General features: G+C 40.0%; 1 long non-coding RNA gene across 1 annotated transcript; it reads right to left on the bottom strand.

Moving 5' to 3' along the window:
* Window positions 1-1,695: 1,695 nt before the first annotated feature.
* LOC114148626 (uncharacterized) lies at window positions 1,696-9,855 on the bottom strand. Its single transcript, XR_003596312.1, has 4 exons — window positions 9,730-9,855; window positions 2,838-2,952; window positions 1,988-2,145; window positions 1,696-1,901 (listed from the first exon to the last, which is right to left on the bottom strand). It is a non-coding gene; the product is annotated as an uncharacterized LOC114148626 (long non-coding RNA).
* Between the last annotated feature and the right edge of the window lie 6,088 nt (window positions 9,856-15,943).

Raw genomic sequence — 15,943 nt, 5'->3', positions numbered from 1 at the left:
AGAGATAGTACAGTCTAATCAAAGAGGTCATTAGTTACTGACAGTTGGAGTTGTGTTTTCTGATGGCTGTGAGGTAAATGGACCTCCTGCAGCGCTCAGTCCTACAGCCCAGCGACAAGAAGCTGGTGAGGGGCTGACGATCACAGATCGGGACGCTCTGTGCCTCGCTCCAGCAGAGCCTGTCAAAGACAATCCCCACAAAAGCCTTTTCCACCAACACGATTTGGATTTGTTGTTGAACCATAGGTGCCTGATTATGCAGAAAAAAAGAGGTTCCTCTTCATGAACTGTTGTTCAACTGTGCCACCGCAGAATAACTGTTTTTTTCTGCTCATGCCATGATGTCACAGTCATCACTACCAGTGATGACTGTTTTTTAAAAACTCAATTGTTTGTAAAAGTTTTGTGTTTCTTTTTCTTGTTAAGTTCTAAGTTTATTTAGAGAAATAAACTTAGTAAGCTGAACAAAGAAACAACAAACATGACAGCGAAGACTGGTCAGTGGTGAGCTGAGGAAACCCAACAGCTAATGTTATTTTTGGCTGAGCTAAATAACAGAGACATGGCATTTCCACCTGCAAGCAAAACTGTGACTGGCTGCTAACAGTACTAACGTCAGGCTGCCACTCACTCCAAATAAGAGCCTGGAATGAGATTTTTCCCTGGACATGGGATGCAGTTTTACTATAATACATGTTTACCCAGTAAATCTCAGTATTTCGCAAGGCTAGCATCAAAGTTAGCGCAGCCCGTCTTCCAAAACAAAACAAAAAAAAACAACAGATGGTTAAACTCCCACTGTTTGGAAAAACCGATCACAGACCGTCCTTTGGAAAACAATGTTTCTGTATCATTAACCAGCTTTCTTTAATAAAACTAATTTGTCTGGGCAGAGAGAGGCTGAGAATAAGAGGTATGGGTGAGACGTATGTTGCAGTTTACACATAAGCTTGCCAGCTTAATATAAGTTATGTTGTAGTCATACAGCTGTGTTCATCTATCCAGTTACTAGATAGCTAGATAGACACATAGTAGATAGCCCTTAATATAAAAGCAACAATTTTAATAAACAGGGCATTGTGCACCAAATTGAAATAATTTTATTGAATTTAATTCTTTTGTCTAATTAAATATATCAGATCAGTATGTGGAAATGGAATGACACTATATTTAATAATTATCAACAATCAAATGTATTGAAATTACATTTATTAAATTAAAAACAGATCAAAAATATTTTGCAGTGCATACAGTAACAGTAGAAGTTCACTAACACCTATAGCAATTTCTGTGTAATTCAGTTAGGATGGAAGGATGTGCTCAACTTTTAATCCATTATCTCTCAGGCCAATAACTCACTTAGAATCTGAGCTGAGAACAGGAAGATGCTGAATGTAAATATGAATCATCTGGATTGTGATGTGATTAAATACTTTTTCTGAACTGAACCAAACTGCTCCTTGCTGCTTCAGCAATAATGATCAAAGAACGCCTGATGTACATTTGATTATGAAAACCGTGTTACAACAGAGTGGATAAAGTGGCTTTAAATCAGCCATAAAATCGCAGATGGTAATCCAGTAAATATGGTAAATGACTACCATCATTATCTCCATTTGTGGCCTGACCCATGCACACATCATTACCTTACCAATGAGATGGAACTTTGTCCTTTTTAGATGGTTTTATTTCACTAAAACAAATCACCAATTGTTATTAGAACAAAAAAATAGATTTTATCAAAGAATTTACAATATTTCACATATAGTGCTTTCAGTGACAGCTACTCTGTCTGAGCTCAGGCTGGAGTGTACCGTTCCATCAACATCCTCAAGACACAGGAATAAACACATAGCTTCAAATTGATTTAGAGACAGAGATCAAGTGAAGATATGTGAGCTCTGCAGAAGCAAAACAGATGCAGCCGGATTCCGGTCAGTTAGACAATGAAATCAGATAATCCGCTGCAACATCAGATAAGCATCACCTGTTAGCTTCTTTCATCTCCTCTCATGTAGAGGAGATCAATCTCAACGAGGCCATCATTCCTGGAAATCTCTCCCCTGGAACACTGTGACTCCTCTTAAAACAGTGTAATGTTTTTAGACGTTGATCTTCAACTTCAAACTGATTCTTGTTCATTCTCTGCAAAAATAACATAGTAGCAAACTCCAAAGTCCAAAAAAAGTGGAATAAATTATGGAAAAATACATGTCAATGTAAAGTCCAAATCTGGCTCAGATAGCCTGGTTTGATTGTTCCTATATGTAGGGTCTGTGTACATAAAGAAAAAACACTAGCTTTTCCATTTTTCGTTTATTAAACCAAAATTAAAAAATGGATAAGCATTATCCAATTTGGTGCACTACACGAAAATGGACCTGATCTGGAAATTTAAACTAGGGGAAGCTAATTGTTTTAGCAAATGCGCTAAACCAACAATTAGCTCCACTGTTAATGGAAGTGTGCCCCCCACTGGTCATGACTGTCTCTGTACATCACAGTTCACTTTATGACAGTTTATTGACTTCATGTTTACTTTGTAAATAGCTTCTGTACATTTCTTGTAACTCAGTCTGAAAGCCAAGGGTTTGGATAAGAAAGCAACGTATGACAAACTTATGTTTTCTATTTAATAAAAGAAAAAAGCTAAATTGCTTTCTGCTTTGATTTTTTAGAAAATATCAGCATATAATATAATCTTAATACAATATTACAAATTACCATTGAATATTTGTGGTTTTGAACAATGTTCTCCAAGCTGTGGTCCTGACCCATATGCCGGCTTGCCTGGCAGAAACAGAGAAAGACTTGGAAGCAGTGGATCCTTTACTCACCAAGAGAGCATTTGGGTTTTGATGTGTCTGCCAGTGGAGCATGTTGTATCAGGTGGAACGGTGCCACAGCCCAGACAAAGGAAGTTCAGGCAACCAGATATCACCAGTCAGGAGCCTATGGCCAATCGCATAGACACATTGTGGTAAACATAACTGAAATATGGACACTTACTCATTACATCTATTAATGCTCTCCACTCTTGGTTTTACTTCTAAAGCTCAAAGGAACGGGGGCTCTGCCTGCTGTGACTACTATACCTCATAGACTCTGATTGCCTCAAAGCAGAAGTGCATTCAAAGCTCATCCTGCTGTAATTGCTGCTAAAGTGTGAGCCAAATCCCTGACACACAAACATCTGATGTCTCCTCCCTGCAGTCTGCGCAGGAAAACCTGCAGCTGATATAAATCCTGGCTGGTTTAGGAGTTGAGAAGCAGCTGTGAGCCCAGAGAACGGAGCGCAGTAAAGACTAAAATCAGAGATTACATTCTACTGTAATGTGACGTCTGTAGCTGCGTCTCCATTGACCATAACAATTGGAGTTGCAAAAATACATTTGCTTAATGCACAAAAAAGCTCAGGGTTTTTTTGCGTTAGGATGTGGTGGTTTTTCAAACCTATAGAAATTTGTGTTTCGCAAAACTGAAATGGAACCACTGTTTTTGCATCACACTGGTTTGTAGATGCAACACTGGACTAAACACTTTTAAATGACAAACTCCATTCTGATGAACTGCACTAAAGACTATCATTTGTTTATTTAACATGTATTTTCCTCAATATTTCAGGAATTGACTACAACAGACACACATGGAAGAGTCTGTTCTACAGTGAGCATCCAACCAATCCAGTTCATCTGATGATGATGATGATGATGATGTCACTTCTTCTCTGCTCTGCAGTCGTCTGAAGGATGAGATGGATACTCGGTCTGTTCAGCTGATAACATGGACTTAGTGAAATCCTTCCTGGTGGTGTTCAGGCTTCTTTTGAAGCTGAACTCTCTCTCCTCTCCAGCCTCAGCAGGTAGAGAGCCACCGCAACATTTATCATCAGTCCAAGAAGAGCCCGACTGAATTTATGCAACTCAAGTTTTTGTCATTGATATCGCACAAAATAAATGTTATCTTAGAAATTCTGTTTTCTTGTATTTAATACTTTTACTTTAGGTAGATTTTATATGGGAAATTTACTTTTGACCTTTTAGTACAATAAATATTGGATACATTAAGATTTTTACTCAAGTAATAATTTTTAAGGAAGACTAACTTTTACCAAAGTAAATTCATGGCATTACCTTTAGGTAAGTGAAGATCATTTTATTTATATAGCACATTTTCAGCAACACAGCAGTTCAAAGTGCTTTACATGAATTAGAAGGAAATACAGACAAAATAAACCAAAGGAAAGAGCAAAAGAAGAAAAGCATAAAACTACATATAAGTTCCCCATGTTTAAGAATAAGTAGTCCGTAATTTATAAACTAGTCGGGGTTTCTCTGGATTCTTGTTCTGATAATGTTGATCAAATCCTCTGGATTCTAAGCTTGTTCTAATTCCTGAAAGAACATATCCTTTAGAGTGAAATATATAAACTAAATGTTTATATACCGGCTAAGATTTAAGAAATGGAAAGTTCTTGGGAAAGACAAAGTCCATATCTTGATCTCTGTCTGTACTTCCATTAGCAAAATAATATAATGGCACAAACTGGAATTTTTAAAGTACATTTGGTTAATGGAAACATGTCAATTTCAAAAAAACTTTTTGATGATAAGTTTTTGCGCTAGGATGAGGTGGTTTCTCAGCCGTATCAAAATTAGTGAGTTTTACAAAACTGCAATGGAAACACTTTTTACATCATGAGTCACATGATCAACAACAGGATGTTACTACTAGCAGAAACTATGAAGAAGAAGAAACACATGAAACTTATTCATTTGTGACTTTAATTTCATTTCTTATTTAATGGAAACAGCACAAAGGCAAAATTGTGTTTTATTTCAGAATATTGACAAAGTTTTCTGTACATTTGTAACAGAAACGCAGCAACTCAGATGCAGTGTGACTTGAAACAAGCAAGAAAGAACTCCAGAAGCAGAGGCGTGTCCTCACTTTTTTCTCAGTTATAATACAGTTATCTTTTGTTAATCCTTGGTACTTATTGCTATAAATAATCATTTCTTGTAGAAGAACTGAATATTTAGCAGACTAGTCTGACTGCGTGTATATGCTGTGTTCCTCCAGTGTGGACAGAATCAGCTGTTGGTCCCACTACCACACACATGGCTGAGGAAGCTGGATTAATAACTTGTTTCAGCACCGGAGTGTTGCACACAATTAGCTCCATTCAGCCGAACATCACTTCCCATCCCGCTTTGCCTTCTGGTTTGATGCATCGCGCCGCGTTTCCATCCTCCTGCTTTTGCCCCCGTTCTGAAAATCGAAGCAGGTGATGATCATTAGGCCGTGCATCTCCTCCCCATATCCGTCGCGGCGCCGCAATAAAAACGTCATTTGTGGAGGGAGGGAGAGCTGCCCGAGTATCCATCAAAACCGCACAAAGTCTGATGTTACACTTCCCCAGATGGCCTGTAGATTAAACGGCTAATGCCCCGAAAAGATTTTCACCAGTGAGTCTGTGTATTAAAATGTGAGTCCCGACCCAAACTACCCTAAGCCCTAACAGGAAAAAAAAAAAATCACTTTCAAAGCCTTTCAGTGATACAAGAAACACAGAAACTGCATGAACACACAAGTTTACCACTTCCTGCTGTGAGGCGTTAAACTCAGGAATATCCTGACTGAGATTTTTTGCGTTTGTCAATATTAATTAATCTAGCCTTGCAACCTTTTCCCCATAAATAAAGATATGCACTAAAAAAATAAATAAATTCATCTTAAGTCATTAAAAATTCCACCCTTGTTTTTAGTAATTGTTTGGCTCAAAATCACCACTGGCACTTATAATAATTTAGTTATAATACAGCTAATATTGCCCTGCTCATAGTGGCAACATATTGACAGTAGCTCTGTTGAGTTAGCTGGGATTTTGTTCTTTGAGGAGTTTACTGGTTGAGGTGATTTTTTTTTACCGTTTAGTCACAGAATTCAGACGTGTTGCAATACTGGAGATCCTTCCTGCCCACAGCGTCACCAGGCAGCCACAACACTGGGACGGTGGGTTCCAACAAGATTTTATGTCCTTTTCGGATAAATAAAAATTTTTTAATTGAATAATTGACAACCCTGCTGTCTTTTAACAACAGGACAACTGTTACGTTGATTCGGATTGTTATTCTGCTGAACAGTCTAACTAGTTTGCACTTTTCTGGCAGAGCAGCTTCTGTTTAAAATCTCTTTGAATTTTGACAACTTTATGATGGATTCGCAACAAAGGCACCTGGAGTGTTTGTTGCTGAAAAAATTAAAGTCTTAGTGGTTTTTCTGACAGGACAGACAGAAAGTTTTTGGTTTGTTTTTAGTTTTGTGCATTGCTTCCACATAACATCTGAGGAGGTGGACTTTATCCGCTACTCTCTAAGACTAAATGACCCCAAGATGTCTCTCCTTGAGGAAGTTCTTACCGTGAGCTTTGGAGATGTTTTTAATACCTACTAGCATCCTGCTCTCTGTGCTAGGAGGCAGTACTGGCCCTCATCGAGCCTAGTGGCCAAAAAAACTGTGATTTTTTATAACATCAAAATACTATGTAATAATATTTATAATACAGGCAAATAGAGACATGGATTGCTGAATAGAAGATTCTATGATTATTTTAAAAAGTCATCACAACATGGCTCCTCTATTAACCCTTTAGCAACATTTTTACCAGCATTGCATTGAGTAGTAGCTCCTACAATGAGCTCAGCAGCTCCACCGGGTGTTTGCTAATTGCTGCTGGCTAGTCTGAAGGAGCTGAGTGGGGGAGTGGTGGGAAAAGCTGCTCTGTGAGGTGGATGCTTAGAAACAGCATCCTCAGCTCTGAGGAGAATCATCATAACACAGTACAGAACTCAAAAAATTAGATTTTACATGATACTGGCCCTTTAAAGGAAGGAAAGGTTTTCCTCCTAATGGGTGATTTAAGCAGAGCAGAAGAAGAGACGGCAGAGCAGAGAGGGAGGAAAGGTAGAGCGCACCTGGTTAGAACGAGGCCCATGCTTCATCTGACCCGGTGCTGCTGGGATGGGTCCAGAGAGAAACAAAGGCCCATCTGTCTGCTGATACCTTTGCTCCCTGCCATGCTTCCCCTCTACCCCGCTGTAGCCTACATTACCACAAAGCAGCCAGCCAGGCTCTCAGTCAGTGTGTCTGTGCTAGATACGTCAGTCCGGCCCCTGGCCCCTCAGTTGTAGTGCCGCCACTGAATCCTTGCAGGCTTTCCCACACGCCTCCGCTAAATCACCACCTCACCCGGAAAGAAAGCGCTACGCTAACGTTTGGATTGCTAATCACAGAGTGCCAGGTTCAGACGGCTGACACTGCTGAGCAATCATCATTATCCTCACTTCTGCTTCTCAAGCAGAGATGCAGGTTAGTCTGGGTTCAAGAGCCTCACATTAAATGCTGGGAATCTGAGGAGGTGGACTTTATGTGCTACTCTCTAAATATGCAAAGTTAATGAAATGACGAAAAAAAAGCTTATATACAACAACAGTGAGATGAGATCTGAAAAGCTGCTTTCTCAGACAATATGTCCTGAAGAAGTGTTCTAATTGTATGGAACAGATTATGGAATATGTTCTGTGGAATATGTCTTTAATGTAACAAATCCTAACCTTCTTGTCTTTTTGAAAAGCTGACTTGTTATCAGAAATTTCTTTAAAGCAGGGGTGTCCAAACTTTTTGCAAAGCGGGCCAGATTTGATCAAGTGAAGATGCCCGGGGGCCAATAGTTTGTTCGGACATTTTTTAACTACAAACGTTTCATGCAAATACACACTGTTATAAAACAATTTTCATTGTCACAATTATCTTTATTTTTCAAATGACAAAATAACCAAATATAAGCCACTCAGGCAAATGAGAACAACTCTAAAAACCCAAATTCTGCCTTTCTTTCATATCTGGAGAGTCAGATAACATTGAACAAACTGTATGAAATACCTTAAATTTACATGAGTTTAAAAATATCTTTGCCTCAAGAACATTTTAAACAGGAGTTATAAGTAATGCAAAGTTGTCTGTTATTATTAAATCTTAAAACAAGTGAATTTTGCTCGTCATTTACTATATCTTTCAGAAAGTAATAGTTTGTCACATCTACAGGTTCATAACCAAATCTTACTCAAAAGTTTAATAAAAATAAGTGCCATAAATCCAGGTGCATAAATGTTCGTTTCGCTCTTCACTGCTGATAGTGACAGACGTTACCGTTCAAAACACTCAGTTTTATGTCCTCAACTCTCAGTGCCACACTGTTACTGCCAGGCAAACATTCGCAAATTCTTGCTTCTTCTCAGGGCAAAATGTTCTCCACCATTTTCATAACACAGTCTTTGATAAATGTATCTTCAGTAAAAGGTTTGCCATGTTTAGCTATTAACATTAACTTCGTAGCTTGCTTTGGTGGTATTTTCTTTTGACTCACAGGCCCGCGTGAAGAATCGCTGTTGTGATGCCAGTGCAGCTTGGAGCTGCTTCACTTTTTCAGCACGGTCACTTCCTGTTAGCTTGTTGTACGTAGCATGTTAGGTAGTGTCTCTTTACGTTGAAATCCTTAAACAAGGCAACAATCTCACAAATTAGACAAGCACAATTGGCTTGATTTTCAGAAAAGAAGTATTGTAATTCCCATCTCTCTTGAAAGCGGCGGCCCTCACTGTAAACTTGTTTTCTTTGCAGTGGCAGAAATGAGCGGAGAAGGGTTGATAGTATTAAAGTGGTGCTGCCACCATTTGGTGAAAGGAGGAATTACAGTTTCAAGTTTTATGATTTATTTATTCTGTTTGACAGTGCAGGCGGGCCATAAATAATACATTATAAGACCGAAGCTGCGGGCCGTATGAAATCTGACCTCGGGCCGTGATTGGCCCTCGGGCCGGACTTTGGACATGCCTGCTTTAAAGACATCCATCAGAATCAGAGTCACTTTATTGCTTCTGTCAGTAAACACGCTCACAGGCTAGGACATGGTTATGAGGTAATGATGCAAAATCAAATAAAGAAATAATAAAATAAAATATGAATATGAAAAAGAAAAATATTTATGCATGTGCAGAGTAGCAGGTGGATGAAGTGGCTGTGTGCAGCAGCTGGTTTACATGGAGAACAGCTGAGGTGAAAGTACACTGCCCTGAGAGGAACCAATGCTACAAGATGTTATGACTAAGGAGTCCAGAAAAGTTCTCTCCACACAGAAACTTCCAGAGATATTCCAGAGCAGGAGAACAATGTTATTAGATCAGTCACATCGTTGCACCAGCCATTGCTGATGTAGAAACATACACCTCCACCTTTGGTCTTGCTAGATCTGTTCCCCAGTGTCCACAGGGAAGCTAGCAGCTCCAAATTTAGCTCCTGCAGCACTTCTGCTAACAAGATCAATCTAAGCACATGCTATACAATAACCAATATAGGCATATTGCATATGTATGTATGGGCAAAGGCTTATCTAAATAATACCAATATTTTCTACCTCAACAACATCCAGCTCCAACACTAATCAGCTTTATGAAAAAAACATAATTAGACGCTAATGATTTACACCTAGTAGACACACAGCGGTCCAACACACACAAACTATCAGTCATATTAAAACCCAAACTCTGCTGTTTCCAACAATACCAGAATCAACATGCCACGTGCAAAACTCACTGAACCAGCAGCCAAAGAAGACAAAAACAACACACAGCTAATTTCACCAAGTTAAAAACATCAATTCAGTTCTACCTTTGCTGTGTCACGGTTATAATCCATGTTAGAGTAAATATTTCCTCTCAGATCCTGTAATCCATTGTCCTTGTGTCACTCTGATGTGATTCCTCACTATTTTTCAACTTTTCTGTCTCCCTGGATACCGCCAATAAACTCCAAGGGCTCTTGCTCGCCGCTGGGGCTCCCCCTCATTTACGCAAATACATTTTTGCTCGTTGTGATTGGTGAATGATGTTGCTATAGGATTTTGTAATCCCCTTGATTCTATTGGTTTTTGGATGTGTCAATCACCCAAATCAGCCAATGGGCTGCAGATAATCTGCCCTGTAGGTTTGGTTTTCTGACTCAGAGCGATATATGGAATTCATTTTGGGGGAGTCATCGGATTAGTAACAGAGAGCCTGACTGCATGTTATTTAATAATGAGCAAATAATTGTTGAAGACCAAACTGTTCGTTGTGATATTGTAGTACTGATAAATGTACATTATATTGTAAATTTATGCACAACAAAGTGTATGTCATTCAGACATGGCTGCAGGAGTCCTGGCCACACCGTTCTTACAAAACAATGATCTTATCTTTAGATTATGTTATATTGTTCCCTCATCAAAAACGTGTGTTACTTTGATTCCTTCATGCATGTTTGAGAAGCCATTGAATCTCCATGGCAACCAATCAGCTGTGAAATATGCCTGGTGGACCTGGCTCCGCCTTCAAGGACGAAGCTCCTCCTCTAAGTCGCAGACCTTCTGCCTCTGATAATTAGCAAACACCCGGAACTGAGCATCTGCTGAGCTCATTATAGGAGCTGCGTCTCAGAGCAACGCTGGTAAAAACGTTGTTAAAGGGTTCATAGAGGAGCTATGTTGTGATGACTCCCTGAAGGCGGCGTTTCAGAAAGAGCAGAAGTTCTTAAAGAGACAGAACCCAATTTAATCTAATTATTAAGTTACATTTCATTTAACTCACTCTCTTGATATAGTTTTTTTTCTATAACAGCTGAAGGTAACAGTTATTTGAAAATGGCACTATGTGCCTGCAAACACATGATACTGTCCCTTTAACACATCCTAACAGATTTTTTGTTTGGGTTTGCTTCTTTACCCCCCCACCCCCCTCTTTTGCCTTCTTACCTCCAGACAGTCACTGCTTGAAGGAAAAACGTGTTGATGAATGAAGCTCTCATACAATGTGAGTTGCTGACAGCTTCTGGGAGCTGGGGGCTCTGGGGGGGAACCAATTCATTTGCAGCGCTAGTGTGATATGTTTGGATCGGTCCCTGACGCCTGTGCATTTTGAAGAAAGAGTTGCAGAGCTGAGCTGGCACTGGGAGCTCAGCCTCAAATCTGAGTGGATCTGCGCTTCCCGGAGCAAAACGCTCAGCAGTAACTTCTGCAGGATTTCCTCATTACCTGTCAGCATGAATCAGACATCTGCTGCTTCGCTCTCAGATGAAAAGCTTTCTGATAAACAGAGTGGGTTAATAAGTAGCTTGTTGTTTTGCTTTATAACCAACAGGTTCTAAAGCAATACAGTTCTTCCAACTGCAGGGTTGGTCAAAGATGAATCATTTCATAAAAATTCAGCCACAGAAACGCATTTTTCAGGAAAGAATTGGGGCAAACAAAAAGCTGCAACAATCCTAACCAGTTGTTTAAAAATTCATTTTTATCATCTGGTGAATCTGATAATCCAGAAATATAGAAGATAACTCAGTCGCTAATTTTACATGATCTTTTGAAAAAGAAAAAAAAAATGCTTATAATTTGTGATAAACGTGACTGGTCAAAATAAGAAGAAACCGACTTGTTGGGGTTTGAGTTATTTACAGATTGTAAAAGTGTAGATTTTAAGCTTTCCAATTATGTCACATTGAAATCAAAAACAAAATGTTGAATATAGGGACATTTAAACCTACAAACTCTGGATTTCAAAAATGTCAAAATTTTTCTACTATAGAAAATTTGTTTGTGTTTGAACAATCAATATTTTATTTCTATTTTTAGGTTTTAAAACAACAAAAAGATGCAATAGTCTTTGCAGTGAAGTGGCTGGAGACAATATCTTCAGTGATGCCGATATTTGTGGAAAATGTTCTCTAGTTTATATCTAATATCAGTACGCTGTGAGCGCTTCAGATCAAAGTCAAAGTTCTTGTTTGGGCCACAAAATCTTAACCTATAAAACTGATTCTGAAAAGGTACATGGCTTCCAACCTGATGACGCACTAAAGAAAAACTCCTAAAAGACTACTGCTTGTTCTGGAGTCATGTTTGGATATTTAGTGCAACTATTCCATCAATAGTTTGGTGTGGGAGCCACAGAGGAGAGCTGCTCTGTGAGCAGGAGGAGGAGCTTTGTCCTTAAAGGCGGAGCTAGGTCCATCAAGGCATTTTTCCATAGCTGAATGATTGCCATGGTGATTAAAGGATTTATCAAACATGCATGAAAGAATCAAGGCAACACTCCAGATATGTTTTTATGAGGAAATTTAACATGATGTGAAGTTTAAAAGTGTTTTTATTCTTAATTCGATCTGGCATCACTTTGTTTTAGAAGGAACTTAATTTGTTGTAGACGTGGAGGAAATTATTAATGGTTAGAAATTGCAGTTTTAGGCGTAAATCCAAATCCATGAAGATGTCTTCACACGAGGAACATGAATGTTTTGAAATGAGTCAGTTAGTCCAAGACTGGAGTAGAAAACGTGCCGTTTGCTCCAGAGAAGGCAGAATATGGACTCTTACATCCAACTCTTTTATTTCTTTCCAACAGATTTATGTATTTTCCAACTGAACCATACGGACTGAAGTGTCCCATTATGTGGAAAACATTTAGAAATGATTTATTCATGGTCCTGCTTGAATGTAGGAAAAACCCGTGGTTCTAACCGGGGTAAACTCAGCGGCACGGCGGTTGCATCATCCCTACTCTGAGCGAACACTTGATCTGTTTTCTTTGCTTCCCTTGCAGCTCTGCTGGGTGGAACATTAGAAGAAATTTATATAGCAGAAGAAAAGACTCCTTTTTTTTTTTACTGAATGCAGGTATTTTTTTTAACCCGGGTCTAGTACAGGACCTTCAAGGCAATTCTGACGTTCATTTGAGTGTTGTATTATTTATACCTCTGATTTTGATGAAACGCTGCTGGAGTGCTTTGTCTGGGGGAAAAGGCTCTCTCACGTCAGAGAGGCTCTTGGAAGTCCACCTTGTGCTTGAAGTCATTGACCCTCTCTCTGCTCTATTCATCACTCAACAAATGGTGATACCCAAAGAAAGAGGCTAGCCTTCTATTCCCTGCTGAGAATTCCATTAGCAGTACAGACACACACAATGGAGCTTTTTTTTTTTTCTTTTCCAGAGTTGTTGAAATTGCTATTGTAATGGACTGAGGGGGTCGTGACATGATATGGAAGCTTTGAAGAATATAGGACTGCTTAAGTCTATGCTGCTGTACTTTTATGCCTTTCACCTCTAACGCAACCAGAGGTGTCGTCCGAATAACATCTTTTATTTAACTGAGTGACCCTGTGATTTGCTGCAAGTACCAAAATAGGGACCTGGTGGCTCACCCCTGTCACACTCAGGCTTTTCTCTGCGCTAAATACAAATCCAGAGACGTGGTGGAGTGTTAGAGCCCTCAGTGCGCCGCCTTGATTCAACAGCATGTTGAATCAAGGCTGCGCTGGTTCAGTGAGTTGAGGATGTCTGATCCCAATATTTGCCCGTTTCTTTTGACAAGTGGACAAGACAAGCATCACAAGCTGCTTCCCCATTACAAATCTTTATAGATATTCTACTAATGTTGAAAAAACATCATTTTGCAATTGTGATGTTTTCTTTACATAAGAAATGAAATCAAAATCCCACGTAAATAAGCCGTTCTGTCATAATGTGTGTGAAGGATTTATGGAGGTAAAAGTGCTTAGAGAGGATTTTCGTTATGCAAGGCAGCCATATTGGATTTTTAGGTCAGGTTGGTAAAAAAAAACTTTCTGTTTGTGAATCTGGAACCAAATGCATACGTGACTTATCTAAAACTTTTTTACTTTACTGCCTTTTTTGTTACTTTTACTAAACACAGCACACTGAAAAGTATAAGTCCAGTTGGTGTATGTAAACTTATGGGTTCAACTGTAAACAGTGAATAAGGTAATTTGAAAAAAAAAGTTGCAGGTTTAGAACTTCCTGAGGTAATTTTGGCCTTTCCTCTCTAAGTATCACTGCAGCATTCTGCCAGCCAGTAACTGATATGAATCCAAAGCAGCCTCAGCGTCCTCTGCAGCAGAGATTACCATAGACTTATTGCTACTTTCTAACATCTGGCCCATGGAGGCCCAATGCTGAATACAAAGAACACTCTTTTGTCCTGTTGGTCTTCCAGATGGAGTATTGTTTGTTAAATGTGATCAGAGATTTAGCAGATCTGGCTAAGTGATATCTGAACAATGATGCTTTCCAAATCAGAAGAATCTCTTCAGCGCTGCACAGGAAATGAGTAAAACTGTCGGCATGTTGCAGTTTCCTCACATTTTCCCCTGTGTGAGGAGATTCAATTTTATTCTAGAAAGCTGCAAACTGTTGAGTTGAACAATTAGGTGCAGGAAGTGGCAATGCCAGCTCTGACTGTATGTATAGAAACACCACCAGTAATTCAGAATGTCTTCCAGAGGGTCCATTAGTGACACCTAGTGGCACAAAAACTGGTGATGCACTGTATGTGATGCAAATGGGTGCCACTCTAGAGGGGGTGCCTAAATGATTGTGGAAAAATTATTTCCAGTCGGCATCTTTTGTATTATACAGCTGATCATTACAGAACCCCAGTGCACAGGGGCGCCGCACTAGCATTTTCTGTACTTAATTATCATTGAAATATAGCCACTAAATACAGAAATCTGTGCACCAAATCAAAGGCAGAAAAATGTCTTACAGAAATCCAGCATGTTGCCTGGTGGAGTGCTGGAGGGGCGAAGGCAGAAAAACGGTTTCTGGTGGACAGTTTCTGTATTTAACAACTGTTTTCATAAACCGTTTTTAAATATAGAAACCTAGTGCGCCGCATATGGGACCAACTATAAAGGGAGTGCCAAAATAATGACAAAAAATATATGTTTAATCTGTATACAGCTATTATCTATGTTATAGCCCGGCTCAGATGGCCGCAACAAAAAATAGGGAGGACATGGCAACCAGAAACAGTTTTAGCCCTTCAGAGGCATTTATTCAAAGTTACTGTCTAGGGAATAATGAGCGGCAGCCCAAGATGTGCTTCCAGCACGTGCTCCCTCAGCCTGGTCCTCCCCCAGTCATGGACCCAGTTGGCCCCCACAGGTCTCTGCTCCCAACTCCCACAACGTGTCAAGCGATCTGCTGGCGCCGCCTCAGGATCCGACTGGGCCTGGGACTCGGCTGGGCCCTGGATCTTCTCTGGGCCTGGTTCTTGCCGTCTGCGCCTGCTTCTTCTCATGAGTGGAACGGCACTCCTTAAATACAATCCAGGTGGCCACGTAATCAGAGGCACCTCCCACAATCAAGGACCTGAATTGACAAATGATTTACCGGCCACATTGCCACACAGCAGGGCCGTCACATCTAGTATGGGGCACTGAGATAAAGTGGAATACCCCCCAAAAAATTGTGTAAAATGTATTTCTTGTTGGTGTTTGTTGTATTGAACAGCTGTTTGCATGTTTATATGATCAGTAACAGAGGCATGGCACTGCCTAATGTTACTGAATACATATAAGAAAGAACACGGTTGCCCTGCCGACACCTCAGGGTTGAATGAGGAGAGGCTGGCAGTATTTGAAGCAGGTGTGGCCCATGTGGTCAGAACCATTACATTGACACTCTCCGCTCCCTAATATCAACCTTCAGACATGAGTACAGCTCTTGCTCCTTCATCCAGCCTCTGCCTCTTGCCTGCTGCTTTGATTTTCTCTCCTGCAGCCAAAGTGATCAAACGTGACGCTCGACTCAAACTGAGGCTTCACCCCCGGAGTGACGGTGGTGAAAATCATCCTCCAAACTGGATGAGCTGATCAAACACCCTGCAGTTTATTCAGAGGGAGCGAAGTGGCTTTTACTGACCTCTTCCTCTCCATTCCGACCTGCAGGTTAAAGGTCAAAAGATTTATTCAAGGAGGGTTTAATATCTGGAACGTGCAAATAGTGATGAAGGAGCATTCATGACCTCCGGTCAGACAGACAGAGGAGACCACAAA

The sequence above is a fragment of the Xiphophorus couchianus genome, chromosome 7 (assembly GCF_001444195.1).
Source record: "Xiphophorus couchianus chromosome 7, X_couchianus-1.0, whole genome shotgun sequence".
Lineage (NCBI taxonomy): Eukaryota > Metazoa > Chordata > Actinopteri > Cyprinodontiformes > Poeciliidae > Xiphophorus > Xiphophorus couchianus.
The sequence above is the reverse complement of the archived record's forward strand: the minus strand, read 5'-3'. Positions and strand labels throughout refer to the sequence as shown.